The 15,804-nt window shown below is 46.9% G+C and overlaps 1 long non-coding RNA gene across 13 annotated transcripts in view; it reads left to right on the top strand.

Annotated features, from left to right (window-relative positions):
• LOC103347857 (uncharacterized) overlaps positions 1-15,804 on the top strand; it is a 371,873-nt gene that overhangs the window by 219,418 nt on the left and 136,651 nt on the right. For 8 of the 13 annotated variants that reach the window (XR_011389670.1, XR_011389669.1, XR_011389671.1 and 5 more), the window contains 2 exons: positions 3,161-3,208; positions 4,027-4,222. The exons of 2 other annotated variants lie outside the window; for them this stretch is intronic. This is a non-coding gene — a long non-coding RNA (uncharacterized lncRNA). Of the gene's footprint in view, positions 1-3,160; positions 3,209-3,254; positions 4,223-15,804 lie in introns of those variants that run through there. 3 more of the 13 variants (XR_011389664.1, XR_011389663.1, XR_011389662.1) reach the window with 2 other exon arrangements.

Raw genomic sequence — 15,804 nt, 5'->3', positions numbered from 1 at the left:
AGCAGCGAGAGGGCATGGAACCCAGCAGGGCGCTGACCTTGTCTTCTTCAGCCGTGGACGCACTCCCCTGATGGTGGAGCCTTTCCCGTCTCACTCCCTCTCACGAGGCTGCTAACTCCAGCATATGGTGGACCAAGTTTCCAACAGAGCAGCTCTATGTGGCGGGCCTCCTGGGTCCCCTGTTCTGTTGCATTGACCTACCTGCCTCTTCTCTCACCAGTGCCGCGCTGCCTTGAATACGGCAGCACCAGTGCCAGTCTTGAAATGAGGCAGTCTCACTCCTCTGCCTTTGTTCTTCTTTAATGTTGTATAGGCTGCTCTCCCCCCCGTACCTTAGAGACCCTAGCATCAGTTTGCTAGTCTCAACAGAGTCACATGCTGGAAACATTTCTGCCACTGTTTCAACCTGGAATGTCTCACAGCGAGGATCTTAGAAAATTAAGGAAATATTCAAACAGCAAAGACTCTGCCTTAATTAGGCTGGGATGGGCAGGCTCCTGAGTATGGTTTAAGGCTTCCCACAGGTGATTCTGAGACATCAGATATATCAGGGGCAGTTTTCATCACTGTCTTTTGTTAATAATTATTTTTATGTGTTTGAGAAGCAGAAAGAGAGGGAGAAAGAGAGTCCCACCTGCTGGCTCCCTCTCCCAATGTCCAAAGCAGCCAGGAAACTAGGATCAGGAACTCAGTCGAGTCTCACGAGAGCAGGTAGCAGGAACCCAATTACTTGAGCTATCGCTGCTGCCTCCCAGTGTGTGCATTAGCTGATAGCAGGAGCCAGCGGCAGAGCGCATGTGGAACCCTGCGACCCTGAATCGGGATACGGACATTCTGATCGCCTTCTTAACTGCTGGGCCAAACACCGGCTCCCCCATCGCCACTGTCTGACAACTGGGATGTCAATCTGTTTCCTGAAAGTTTGTTAGAAAAGGCTCGGCTCCAGAATGTTCTCTGGGGTGGGACTTTTGCCTCTGTCTGTGCTGCAACATTTTTCTGAAGTTTCTTACTTTCTCTAGCCTTCCCTTCACAGCGAGAAGCCTGGCCTGCCTCAAACAAAATCTTGGACAGGGAATTTTTTTTCCATCTGATGCCTATTCTTCTCCCCTTTACCTTTCTTTTTTAAAAATAGATTTATTTATTTTATTTGAAAGAGTTAGAGAGAGAAAGAGAGGCAGAGAGAGAGAGAGAGAGAGAGAGAGAGATCTTCCATCTGCTGGTTCACTCCCCAAACAGCCACAAGGGCTGATTGATCCAAAGCCAGGAGCCAGGAGCTTCCTCCGGGTCTCCAACGTGGGTACAGAAGCCCAGGCACATGGGCCATCTTCCACTGCTTTCCCAGACCAAAGCAGAGAGCTGATTAGAAGTGGGGCAGCCAAGACTCGAACTGGCGCCCATATGGGATGCTGGCACTGCAGGCGGCAGCTTTACCTGCTACGCCTCAGCACTGTCCCCTTCCTTTTACCTTTAACAACAGTTTCCATAGCGCAAAACTTTTTCTTTTCTTTTCTTTTTTTAAGAAAAGATTCATTTAGTTGTTTGAAAATCAGAGTTACAGAGAGAGAAGAGACAGGGATCGTCCATCCACTGATTCACTCCCCAAATCGCTGCAGCAGTCAAAGCCAGGAGCCATCTTCCCCTGCTTTCCCAGGTGCATTAGCAGGGAGCTGGATTGGAAGTGGAGCAGCTGACTCCAGCTGGCGCCCACGTGGGATGCCGGTGTTGCAGTCGCGGCTTAACCCACTCTGCCACAGCACCGACCCCCATCCCGCACAATTCTTATGAACAAACTCCGTGCCCATATTTTTAGCACTTGAATATTTTCTAGATGTGAAACACTGGTGGTACCCGAGCTCAGGCCCTGGCTTCTGTCCACGCTTCTTCTTTCTGGGGCTCAGCTGAGCTTCCTGCCTTCCCCACTCCCTCCCTCTCCTCTCTCATCTTCTATTTCTCTTTTTCCTCTTTCCTCTCCCTTCTTCTCCCTGTTTCAGGTGCACCTTCCTACCTCCACCCCCGCTCTCAGATTTCTTCCTCTGCTGTCTGGCTGCTATCACCTTCCCACCATCTGCTTTTCCAATCCCTGTTCCCAGCGCTGAAGTCGCTGATTTTCTCTATTTGGGAGAGGAGGAGCACGTTTGATCAGTACAATTCTGAGTAATCAGAGACTGATGACATCAGAGAAAGAGGCCGGGTGTGGAATGTGAACAAGGAGCTGCTCCCTGCTGGGGATGACCTGGGGGCATTTTTCAACCGCCACTCTGTGCCTCAGTTTCCTCATTTGTAGAAGAGGGACTAGCAGCACCTGCCTTGTTAGGTGTCCGGTAGGTATCTGCTGAGCTCAGGTAGGCATAAATCAGTTGTCCCAGGCACAGGTGAGTGTGGTGGCACGTGCACTGTGTGTCTGGCTTGACACCTGTTAGATAGGGTTGTGACTACTGCTTTTAAGGTCAGAACAACCCTCCTGACAGGGAGGGGCAAAGTGCTCCCAGGAACAGATAAACTGATCATCTGCACACGTGCTGTTTGGATACAAATGTGTCAGCTAACATCTCCCTGGTTAGCCCTATTAATTCTTTGTTCCTTAGCCAGGTACATTTCCATTTGAAGAATCCTTTTAGAGGAAAACTTTTCCCACGTGGCCACCGTGACTTGTTATCTGGGTGTGACTGTCTCAGTGCCATAGGACCCCGGTTCTCTCCCGCCTGCAAGAGCGCTCCACAGGAAAGACACCTGCTGCGGCTAGGGACACTGGGAATCTTGACAAGGCAGGGAAAGGCAGGGTGCGGGGTGCAGCTGAATCTTGGCTTCTTTGTTCTACTTTTGGATATGAATGCAGCCCAGCAGCTTCCCTAGAACATACAGGTACTTAAACCACAACCCTCCTGAACTTTTAAATCACAGAACAAAACCAAGAATCATCCTTGGGTGGGGGGCAGGGGGGACTCCTTTTGAAACTTCTCCTAAGCTCAGTTCAGGCCGTTTTCAGCAAGTGCTGCGGAATATGTTCAAGAACGCTGTTCCCACTCCCTGGCACCGTCTCTCCCCCAGCAGCCACCCTCAGTGTCCACCCGCAAGCTCTAGATGCCCCGTGCCCCAGGGCAGTGCAGGGCCTGGGGACAGTGACCTCTTCGTCCCCTCTCGCCCTCTGCTTTATCTGCAGGTGAAGCGCCCGGTCATGGTTTGGTGACATCTGGAGACTCTGGGTGAGGTAGGGACTGTTTGAGCTGCTCCTCTCCTCTGAAGCACATGGGGCCTTTTTCCTTTTTGAAAGGCAGAGTTAGAGAGAGAGAGAGAGAGAGAGAGAGAGAGAGAAAGGTCTTCCTTCCGCTGGTTCACCCCCCAAATGGCCGCCATGGCCAGCCGCTGCACCAATCCAAAGCCAGGAGCCAGGTGCTTCCTCCTGGTCTCCCATGCGGGTACAGGGCCCAAGCACTTGGGCCATCCTCCACTGCCTTCCTGGGCCACAGCAGAGAGCTGGCCTGGAAGGGGGGCAACCGGGACAGAATCCAGCGCCCTGACCGGGACTAGAACCCCGGGGTGCCAGCGCCGCAGGCGGAAGATTAGCCTAGTGAGCCATGGCGCCGGCCCACATGTGACCTTAATAAGCAGCTTCTTAAAGAAACACATGGGTCTCCCACGACCCAGGGCAATTCACTGCTAAGACAAAGTACCGGGCCAGCCAGCATGGCTGCTCATCCAAGGAGTAAGGGGAACATATGGGAAAGGATTATTTTCCTTAGCTGTGAAAAATAGATGCCCTGTGTGCACAGGCAGCATGGGAGTCAGTGTGATCCAAAGGCACAGCACGGTTGCTGATTGGCCGGGAAGCTTGTGCTCACTTAGATCCCCTCTGCAAGCTTCACCCCCAGCCCCCATCCGTCAGGTCCCCAGCAGGGCAAGGGGAACCGCCACCTGTCAGTCATCTGTTGGTGCACCACACATTTCCCCAATGCTGACTTGATATCTCATGGTTTTGATTGGCTTAGGGATCCTGGCTTACACCTACTCCACCTGTCTCTCTAACAGAAAATCTGGAAGCCAGAAGGGGGCCAAGCCGTCTGCTTCCCAGGGTTTGCTCCATGGCCGCTCCAGGGGGAGCTTGAGTGTCCTCAGAGTATGGCAGCTCGCTCCCCGCAGAGCAGGTGACACAGGGACCACGGCTAGGAGGGGACAACAGTGCATTCTCATCGTTAGAAATGAATCAGCAGAGCTCACAGTCCAGGTGAGTGGAAGCGAGTTCCACCTTTCGAAGGGTGAAATGTCAACGAATTTGTGGACATATTTTAAAACCACGGAAAATATTCTGAGCAAAATCCCCTCCTCTGAGCATGAAACATGGTTGGGATTGTGACAATGCCAACAAGTCTCTAAAATGTTGGTTTCCATTCCATAACCAGTAGTAATGCAGCTGCTTACCTATGAAGACTGCAATGAAAATGTAATTACTAATTAGCTAATAGAGTACTTGGTATAGTCCACACGTTGTTCTAGAACTTACATACATCCTCTGCAATCCGAGGGGCTAATTCTATGTTGATTCCTGTGTAGCAGAGGAGAGTGGGGCCATAGAGAGGTTAAGGAAGCCCCCCTGGGTCACACAGACAGTAGGGGTTACAGTGGGGATTCAAACACAAGCCAGCTGCGCCAGCCTTTGGCTACATGGGTTCAGGTTACAGTGAGTTGCCTTTGAAATGTAAGAAAACAAGGTTTTTTTTTACTTGTTTCATTGGTTTATTTTGTGGTTCCCCGTGCAATGGTATTTATAAAACCCAGTCTTTCTTACTGACTTCCTGGCTTCTATTTTACCATGTCGGACCACCGTGGTCATCGCATGCAGTTAGAGTTTGGAAAGTTTACAAGTCATTCCAAACTTTGCGAGGATGGCCAAGGCAGCCCTGTGTGTCCCAAATGCTAGTGCTGAGACCAGGAGGACAGCAGGAATGAACGCATTGTGAAGTCTGTAACGGGCTCTGGAGCCAACTCGGGTAGATGATCTGTGCTTTCAGCGCCATCTCTGTCCTGTTCTGTTTCCCTGCCTCTCAAACTGAAGCCGGGCAGAACAGTGTCAGGTCATTTGCAGAGTCCTGCAAATTTTTCTGGAGTCCCCGCCCCCTTTCCCAAGTGTTCGCAAATGGGTGAGCTGCCATCCAGTGGGGGCATTGCTGTCCCCAGCAGGGCCCGTGATTCTACACAACGGCCGTGGGCAGAAACTCGAGTGGTTGATGTGGTGGGGCCCGAACACCCTCCGGTGACCTGAATGCTTGTGTGCCCTCAGATTCACAGCTTGAAATCCCAGCCCCGAAAGTAATAAAAGGAGGGGCATTTGGGTGGTGATGAGGTCACGAGGGCAGTGTCCTCACCTGTGGGGTTGGTGTTCTTGTGTGAGGCTCCCTTGTGCCCTCTGTCTCGTGGGGACACAGCCATGCAGTTGGGCTGAGAACCCTCCACAGAGGTTGTGCGTTCTGACAGCCATAACTCAGGCTCCCAGCCACAGGACTGTGATCACTGGGTCTCCATTCTTCTTAACACAGTGACAAGAGCATGCACCTTACTAAGGGACACCTGTGGAAGATCAAAACAGGTTTCAGGAGTTGGGTACAAGAGAACGTGGCAGTTTGGGAGGAGAGGAAGAATTAGCAGAACAAACCCACGATGCAAACTGTGCATTTTATTCGTTCAACAAATACACAGCACTTAGTGCGTGCCAGGGACTGTCTCAAGCCCGATTCAAATATTAATGCATCTTTCCTCAAAATGATCCTTTGAGGTCACAGCTTCCCAGGGCCCCATTTTCAGGTTTTATTCATTTTATTTGAAAGGCACAGACAGACGGACAGAGACGTCCCATCTGCTGGGTCACTCCGCAAATGTCCACAACAGCTCAGCCTGGGCTAGGCAGAGCCCAGAGCCGGAAACCCCATCCGGGTCACTCACCTGGGTGGCCGGAGCCCAGGTCCATGAGTCTCGATCTGCTGCTTCACAGGGTGGGTGTTAGCAGGAAGCTGGATGGGAAGTGCAGCCAAGTCTGGAACCTAGGTACTCCAAAATGGGTTGTGTGCATCCCAACCAACCACCTAACCGCCGTGCCAAATGCTTGTCCCAACTCAGGGCTACGTTTGTAGATGAGAATTCTGTTCAGGTGCCAGAAGCCCAAGGTCACACAACCAAGTGGCATCAGCGGCTAAGTCTGCAGCCTGGGGAGTTTGCAGCCTGAATTCCTGGCTTTGATTCAGCCTGCAGAGCTGCCTCAGAGCCGGGTCTGCTCCAGAGGATCTTGTCACTGCTAACCTCAGAACCAAAGCCCAGTTCTCATCAGAGCGCGCAAGGAGGCACTCCCCGCAGAGCGGCGGGGCGGGGAGACAGGTCCCCCTCAGTTAACCAAATGTCAGTAGCCAGAACTCGAGCCAGAACTGACAAGACACTGCAGCAGGCCTTGGGATATTTCCCAGATGTGTGGCTGTAACTTCAGGAGAGCATTTGATGTAATAGTCCTTTTGGCATTTAAACATAGGTGACAGGAACTCTTTAAAGCTGCATAAACAGAGCACACAGGTGTTAGAAAAACAGCTGTGAGTAAAGGCCAAGCCATCTCAAACAGAGAAGTGGTGCCGTAAGAGGGCTGTAACCTTAGGTTTTTAGGCTTATGACCTTTGTTTCATTAGGTGCACCTTGAACTGTGATAAACATCCACTTAAATGAATATCATTTCCTTACAATTACAGCAGGGTCATACATAATACACTAAGTTCCCCTGGCAGCCTATGTGTTAGCCATGCATATTTCATGAGCAGTTTTATTCCCCAAGTCTCTTTCAAGCAATCCGCAATCCCCTGGCTTTGGTGCCTAGGAAATAAAGGTCTTGTTCGGCAAGAGATCTCCGGGCAATTATTGCGGCTCTGCACTTCATCAAGGACAACAACGAGTGACCTGCGTGAAACACTGGACGGTTGCTTTCATCTGTTTCCTTCTTAATATACATGATTCCTCTTACTTAGCCCTGGGTATGGGAAGCAGGGTCCTCCGATTTTATTTGTCTGCTGTAAATTGTAAGGGGATTAGGCTCTTAAGAGAATTCTTGCGGCAACCTAATGAATGTAAAAGGCAAAGCAAAAAAAAAAAAAAAAAAAAGCCATGTCCCCACACTTACTAACTACGTGCTCACTAGGTATGGGACAGGAAAAAAATTGAGCACGGTCCATGGAGCATGGGCAGGCAATCTCAGGGAGGCGACATCTGTTTGTACGACATGATGGTTTTCCCAGCTGCATCGGCTGGTGGGAAATAAAGTGTTGGAATGATAATAAGCAGAGAGGAAGTTTGCAGTAACAGTGAAATATGCGCCTCTTTATAGTCTCAATATCTTTTGTGGGCAATTTCCCTTTCTCGCTTTTCAAGACTATTGAGTTCCTCAAGACGGCTCCATCTTTCTTGGCTCCCCCACCACCCTTGGAACGTGGTGGAAGAAATGCAAGTTGTATCTGCCAGTTTGGACAGGTGAACACTGGGGGTAGAATGAAACTAAATACCATTTACTTATTTACTACTATCACTATTACTTTTAATAATTCCAGCTTTAGAAACATCGCCCAAACAGCAAGTAGCTTCATTTTCTTCTGCCCACTATTCTGATAACTGCCCCCAGCAGACCATGGGTGACCATGGGCCGGGTTGGGCCAAGATGCCTGAATCTGTTAGTTCCCCGTCCTAACTTTATACCCCATCTTGCCTAACTCAGATTGGGGTTGAAGGCTTTGTTCTGCTTTCTTCAAGGTAGAACAAGGAGGAGAGGAGGGGGAGAGGGAGGGACATGTTTCCTCTTAAACCAGCTAAATTAATATTTACATTGTTAAAATATTAGAGAAGCCACAGAAAATTATTAATCTAAAAAGGTTATAATTATCTTTCAAATGGTGGCAGCCATTGAAATGTAAATGCCGACTTGCCAGGAGAGAGCTGGTATTCAGGGTGCCTGGGGCTTGCCTAGTTGCACAGCTGCAATTGATCAGTGCAGATCAAAGGGAGGGAGGTGTCTCTGGTGGCACAACCAGTGTGGGAAGCCAGCAGAGAAAGATACTCTCCTCTCTAGGTCTGTTATCAAAAAAAGAAGGAAAAAAAAAAAGGCCGAGCTGGAACGTGTTTCAGATCTCCCTTCTGTTGAATATGCCGTCTTTGAAAGCTTACCCACAAGAAGTAAAGTTGACAAAACCCATAGATGCTGAAAGCTTTCGAGAAAATTCCTGTGAATCAAGCCTCTTGCTCATTGTCTGCATCCTTTTCTTCCTCCTCCTCCTCCTTGCTGTCTGTCTGTCTTTCTCTGTGTCTCTGTCTCCCTCTCTCATTACCAAAGTCAGCACAGTTGGAAAGCAAGTGAATTCGAACATTAAGTATAAGGCATCTTTCAACGTTTTCAGGCGTGATTGGCGGCGTGGTGGTTTTGTAGCCCGCCCTGCTGAAGAATCAGTGTGTGGGTTGCATTGGTCCAGAAGGCAGTCTGGGCTCCAGACAACTAGAGGGAGAGGAAGGGCAGCTGGCAGGAGAACCATGGGTGCTAAGGCCAGGACTGGAAGGCACCTCCCCAGTATGGAGTGCTATGCCTGCCTCCCCCAGTTCACTGGAAATGAAGAGAGAGAACACCTGGATTCTTCCCCAGTCCCTGAATATTACTGACTGTGTAGACATTTCTCAAGGTCCATTAAATTCTATTTGACGTACATTAAAAAAGATTTAATCACAGATGCCAGTCAGCTAACCAACCCATTAATCTAGCTGTTTTTCCTAAGAAAATTGTATTTAAAAAGGTCTTTTTTTCTCAATTTAATTTAGTCATCCTTTTAAATTTCATGTATTTATCATGTAAATGTGCCTTATTTGCAAAAGAAAAGCACAGGATTCAATGAAATAAATAGTTATTTCATTAAAATGGATACAAAAAACCCTGTGATTAGGGTAATTAATTTGCACACTAAAAGCTATCTTCCTGGTTCAGATCATTAATATTGATGGCGTTCGATTTTGTTCTCAGTAATGTTCCTTGAAATACACTCAGGAGTGGCACCAGGACTCAAAGAGCAGCCATCAGAACACAGGGAAAATGAGAGGCATGGGTGAGCTTTTGGGGCCGCCTCCTTTCCCTCTTCCTCAGCCAATGATTGGTGATGTGGAGACCCATGTCCCGAAATAAACTCGGCTGATTGTGTCTGAGTGGCTGATGCGGTTTATCTTATCTCAGATGTCAGTTACTGATGCCTGGCACTTATTGACGTGTGTCTTCTTTGGGAAGAGGCAAAAACCATTTAAATTGCAAAATAACATTACAGGAGATTATGTCTAGGTACCACATGCTGCTAGGCGCAGCACTGCCAGATAACAAGGTAACGTCTGTCAATACACCTTTCTCATTAGATTTCCATCTGCATATTATGCAAATGGATCAGGACAGGTTTACACTTTGATAGGTCCCTGCCACAAGTTTGAGTCAAGGTGCATGTTTTGTTTCTGTTCTGTTCAGCAGATGTATTATTCCACCAAAGACCTTGTAGGAAAGGCGTTCTATCCATGCGGTACGTGATCCTATGCAGCTGTAGGCTACACTCGCATGAAAATCACATCCTGGAACGGTTTCAGATTGTCCCTCCTAGCTGTGTCGGTGTGCTCAACACTGCTGATGATGGAAGACAAATTCACATTGTGCAGCAGGTGTAGGTACACGCGAACAGAATCCTATAGCAACCAGGAACTCGGCTTGTGTTTTGCTGTGCCGTTCAGGGCTTGTTGACAGCAATGTTGCGAAGGCTTTTTCATTACAGATAGGAGCATGATTGTTAAGACTGACGTGTTTTCCTAACTGCTCTTATTTTTTTTCTTAATTTGACATACTGCACTTGATGTGTATGTTGCAAGAGATCATAAAGTTATCCAAGTTACTGGAATTGCTCTCTGGCTTCTGATTCTTTGAAGCTTAATTTAGACCATGAAATCTCTCCAGAAAAAAAAACAAGGACGTGGGAACAGAGGTCATTAACCAGTTCCCTTGTTGTTTGACTTTCAGAAGTGCTCGTGTTAGATTTTGAACACTGTGTTACTAAGGGTAGATTGTGGCCAGGACTCTGTCGCCTCTGATCTTGACAAAGCCGAGTTCTGATCCTGGTCTCGCCTTCTGCCTACCTGGAATGGTGCTTTCAGTGTTTAGCTCCGCACTCTGGAGAGTAACGTGAGGATTAGCAACAGCAGACAGTTTCCCAGACTAGGGGAACCAGGGGTCTTCAGAAAATGTGTATTGCAGAACTATGTATTTCAGTAGATTTTCCTGCCCAAACAGACACCGTTTTGATTCCCACTCCATGAACTTCTTGAGCACCTAGATAGTTTTGGATTTCTACATTGTGTTTTAGGTGAAACAAAACAAATTGTAGACTTTGGAGAAAACTTTGCAGTGGGGAGGGGGAGAGGAAAAACTCCAAGTTTTCGCATCATCTTGGAGATGACTGTGTGGGCCTCCTTCGCCCATCGTGTTGCGTGTGTGGCTGCACCAGGGGCTCTCGGGGTGCCCTGTGAGGAGACAGCGTGCTGCTGCAGCGGGAGACGCGCTAATTAAACAGAGCCACATCGCCCAAATCCGCTGCTTAGCATTCATGGCGAGTGTGCAGCCAATCACTTAGCTGTTTGCTTTTAAAATAAAAGCTTTTTTCCTTCTGCCTCACTTTCCCCTTGCTTTTCTTTCCTCCTTTTTCTTTCTTTCTTTTTTTTATTCATCTGCTTTGTTTAAAAAGACACACATGGTCTCAAAGACTTTTCCTAAAGAATGACATTGAAAAGACATTGCCCAAGGTTTGGTAGAGCAAAAGCCTAGATCATTTGTACTGTTTAATGCCATGCCTTTTTCCCCCCTTTTGTTATTTTTTTAACAGCTATTCACCCATTAAGATATGCTTGCCACAATACGCTTCCTTTAAGCAACTTCAGATTAATAAGTAGGTGAGATGAGCAGCTTTTTCTTCATGGCAGCATTAAGAGGGAATGCTGATAGGAAAAGCAGTTTGCAATAACTCCAATCCCCCGAAGGCTGGCATTAGAAGGATGTGTGGCCCTTCTGTGAAGGTATCTTCCCCTGTGTTAGGATGCCAGATACTGAATGCAGCAGAAATCGTGCTATTCTAGAAATAACAATCAGTCAACATCCTTCCTCAAAACAAAATCTTAGGGCCGGCACCATGGCTCACTTGGCTAATCCTCCGCCTGCGGCACCTGCACCCCGAGTTCTAGTCCTGGTTGGGGCACCGGATTTTGTCCCGGTTGCTCCTCTTCCAGGCTAGCTCTCTGCTGTGGCCCGGGAGGGCAGTGGAGGATGGCCCAAGTGCTTGGGCCCTGCACACGCATGGGAAACCAGGAGGAAGCACCTGGCTCCTGGCTTCGGATCGGTGTGGAGCACCGGCTGCAGCACACCGGCCATAGCTGCTGTTTGGGGGGTGAACCAGCAGAAAAGGAAGTCCTTTCTCTCTGTCTCTCTCACTGTCTAACTCTGTCTGTCAAAAAAAAAAATCTTATTTCATGCCTCATAAACTTGGACTTTGGGATTCTAATACCTTCCAAGAGGCCAACAGTGTAATGTAATGAGATAGTTCTTGTGAACTTGAACCTTGTACAATGGCTTTTCTGAAACATACCACCATTTTAGGGAAACTATTGTAAGCATTAGGTAATCCTCTTGCTGAGGGACCTAGGAAGTTTATAAAAGAGCCATTCCCTTACTTTGGTCATTGTACCTCCTGTTGAGATCCTCACTTTCCATTGGTAGTGCCTCAAGAATATATATAATCCATAGCTTTGTCAAGAAGGGCAGAGGAATTAGAACCCTTAAAGAACTCCTTAATCTGTTACATCTGGGAAACCAAATGTTTGCATATTTTTTAGTTGGCAAACTCTATAAAAAAGATGTGCATAGTTTCATAGTAACTGAATTTGCTAACAGAAAGGGTCCTGGTATTTCTGATGCCACCTGTTACAAAGTGTCAAACTTCAACTGAAGAATATTGTTCTATAGGAAAGTGACACTGAGCCGTCGGGCACCAGGGTTCCGTGGGCATGCACCAATGGCTGAGTCACTAGGGGCTGTGGTTCCAAGTTCAGTGCCTGGACCGCTTCACTCCAGCTGTCCCACTGCCCTGCTGATCATTCTGAGCAGCTTGTAAGAATCACTTGTCTCCTTGGGGCGCTGGCTGGATTGTACGGATTTGTCTCTGGTGACTTTGTCCTAGACTTCCATGGTATGGCGTTGTGTTCACAAATGACTCAATGAACTGGGTAGCCTTGTAGCGGCAGCTCCAAAGGACTCTAGGTACGTCACAGTTTCTTTCTGTTCTGTGGTGCCGGGATTTGCTGCTGTGTTCCTGACGTCCCAACAGGTTGAATGATCGAGCAAGTCTGTTTTTTAGAACAGGGGCTGTCAGCCTAGATGATTTGTCCAGGAATGAAACCTGCTTGCTGCAGTTGTCTCTTGCTTCCTTGTGATGAACCGAATAGTGCCCTCTGCAAACTCCAGCCCTGGGGCCTCAGAATGTGACGACGTGTGAAGTCCTTGAAAGAGATGAGCAGTTATGTTAGGCCTCTGTTGTATCTGAGTGGTATCCTCAGAGGAGGAGAAAGTTAGTGATGGCAGAGATCAACAGAGATGCACACCCTCGGGGGACAGACGTGCACAGAGGCAGCAAGAGGGTGAAGAGCGGTCTCAGTGCAGCCCAGCTGTGTCTGCACCTTGGCCGCAAACCTGCAGCCTCACGAATGGTGAGAACAGGTTTCTGTTGCCTGCACCACCTTACCTGGTGCATTTGATGATGGCAGCTTTAGTGAACTAATGCCGCTGTGTTAGACATGTGTGTGATCTTTGATTCTAGAAATTCCATGGACAACCAGAGCCATCACCGGATAATGAAGAGTAGCACGTAGAGTCTATTGCAATTTACACATCACTGCCAGTGTCACCTTCAAGTTGGTGCATAGGAAAAACTGCTCCTGGGGTGCTCATCTCTGAAGATGTTCATATTTGATTAGCTGAATAACCTGTTTTAATTTTCTCTTTGGCATTCCCACATTCAAGAGGATTCTTAAAGCGATTTCATTTCATTAAAGGTTGATTAATATTTTTACTTATTTATTTGAAAGGCAGAGTTAGGGAGAGACAGAGACAGATCTTTATCCACTGATTAACTCCCCAAATGGCCACAATGGCAGAGACTTGGCCAGGCGGAAGCCAGGAGCCTGGAGCTGCTTCTGGGTCTCCCACGTGGGTGCAGGGGCCCAAAGTCTTGGGCCATATTCTGTTGCATTCCTAGGCAAGTTACCAGGCAACTGTGCTGGAAGTGGAGCAGCCAGGACTCAAACCATTGTCCTTATGTGATGCCAGTATCATAGGTGGTGGCTTAACCAACTTAACCCATTATGCCACAGTGCCATCCTCAGCTATCTTGATTTTAAATTAAAAAAAAGGAAAGTGAGTAAATTTTATTTTTCTCTAATTAGCTTCCTTTTTAAAAAATGCCAAAACATTCCTAATATTGAGAAAGCTTTTATTAGGTCAAACTGAAAAGCTGTAACCAATAGAGATGTGTTAAAAATACTGATCTCTTCATGATTAGAAATTTGGATATTTTGTTTCTTGTGGATTTTTGGCATTAATTTTCATTTCTATAACTTGTAACAGAGATAATTTTCTTGGTTACTGAATTTTTAGCAACTGTTTCACCTTGGTTCCAGCCCTCAACCTGTAGACAAGGAGATGGTGCCAGTCATACTCAGCCACTCTTTTTTTTTGCAGTCCGTGAATTCATTCCTCTGAACTTTACACCAGAGGTTAGCCCAAGATGGTTTAATAGCTGCCTGTGCTGGTCAGGACAGAGAGATCTTAGCTCCCTAGCTAGCACGTTGCAAGAGGTCTGTAAATCATTTCCCTTAATAGTTCCTGTAGAGAAGGAAATTGTTGGCTCCATTTTGGATACTTTAGCAAATGAGGGGGGAAAAACACCACCTTACTGATGTCTTGTAAAGCTGACGTTGAATGGGAAAGTGGGAAATGGCCCAGAATGTTGTAGAGGTGAGTCAGGCAAGAGACAGAACAAAACTGGAAAAGTACCATCAGAGAAGTATGACTATAAACCTGTGGACAGAGAGAACAGAGACTTGGTTCCAGCTGTAAAGATGCGGAGAAATGCTTTGTAGACTACGACGTGAGCGACTGCTGTGGCAGGTGTGGAGGCCTTCCCTCCTCCCTACCAAGGGCCATTGGGACTTGATGACTGCTTGTTGGCTGGTGTTAGATTGAACAGTCTGCTTCCTTTACAGGCCTACTCAGTAGTTATTTGTGGACTTCTGACAGTATTAAGTTTTATTCACTCTTAGTGACGTTCATTCATTGGGAATGCCTGCTATAGAAAAGGTACTTTAATCAAAACCATGGTGGGCTTCCCAAAGGTAAGCGGAAGCTATTACAATGGAAGTGCAGAAGCTCTTAAGTGAGACTGTTGAATTGAGCATTGACAAGCTGCCTGACCTATTGAGTGCTGTTTATCTGTAAAATGGGGATAATATGTAGAGGGAATGAATGGGAATAAAACACCATGACTGCCCATGCTGACTGCATGATAAATGTTACATATTACACTTGGAGTGCTGCAAGTTTACTCTGTCCATAGAAAACTACCATGAAAGTAATCTCCAGTTGTAAGAATTGTCAAGATTATGTATCCTTTTGGTTCTTACATGTGGCTTGTTGAGATGGAAACAAGTTCTAGAATTGTTTCCAAACGAGCTGCATTAACCTGTTCTAAAAGTTTTAGGGATTTGAGTGGCCACAGTAAACTTCAGACCGTTGTTTTCTGACTGGTATATACTGTCTTGATGATGAGCTTTTCCATACAGCTAGGTTACATTTCAGCATCCGGGTATGCAAATAGTATTGAACGATTTTCAACATCAGAGTCTACTATTCATTCAATAACTTTCCTTAGGTTTTTCTGTACCTGATAGACAGCGTAGGCTCTAGTGAGTGTACTAAGCTGTAATCAGCTTGCTCTATAATTCTAGGATGATACAGTTCCAAGCAACAGCAGCAACTGTTAATATGACTTGCAGTAGCCGTGTAGAGTCAGCTAAAATCGCAGGCAAGAGAAACAGCATCATGGGGCTCAACGGCTGAGCCTCCCTTTGCACCCAACCACATTCAGTCTCCATTTCCTAACCAGTAAAGATGGCAATGTCATCTTCATAGGGTTGCAACAACAGCATGGACGAGTAAACTTAGCTTGTAGCCAGCTTGCTGCATATCACATTATTGAAACACCATTGCTTGTGTCCTTGAAAATACTTACCACTCTAGCTTTTGTCATCTTGAAGTTGCTTCTTGTATATCCGAGGTGGAGAAAGGGCACATTCAGAGGCCAAACAGAACAGCACTGCTAGATTAAAAAATGCCAATAAAAATGCTGTCTAGTTCTGGAGTTTAATAATTTTTCCTGGCTTTGACTATAGTGATAACCTCTTGAATTCTTAGGTCAAAGTCTGCTAAGTTATCATACTTGAGCTTACAGGGTTTATTTATTTTTTTCACTCTCAGTAGAAGAAGCTATATTAAAACGTTTATTGTGGTACATATCAATGAAAATGTGTACAATCTGAGATCAGAAGTTAGAGGAGGCAGTATAAAGAAAAAGGAAGTGGAAATTCTAGATAGTGTTTCTATGCTATTTCCCAAGTTACTGTTTGACCTTGAAAAAGTAACTCTTTCCTGGGTTTCAGTTTTCCCATGGGTCAAAT

Source organism: Oryctolagus cuniculus, chromosome 6 (genome assembly GCF_964237555.1).
Source record: "Oryctolagus cuniculus chromosome 6, mOryCun1.1, whole genome shotgun sequence".
In the NCBI taxonomy this organism is placed as follows: Eukaryota; Metazoa; Chordata; class Mammalia; order Lagomorpha; family Leporidae; genus Oryctolagus; species Oryctolagus cuniculus.
This window is presented reverse-complemented; position numbering and strand designations above follow the sequence as displayed.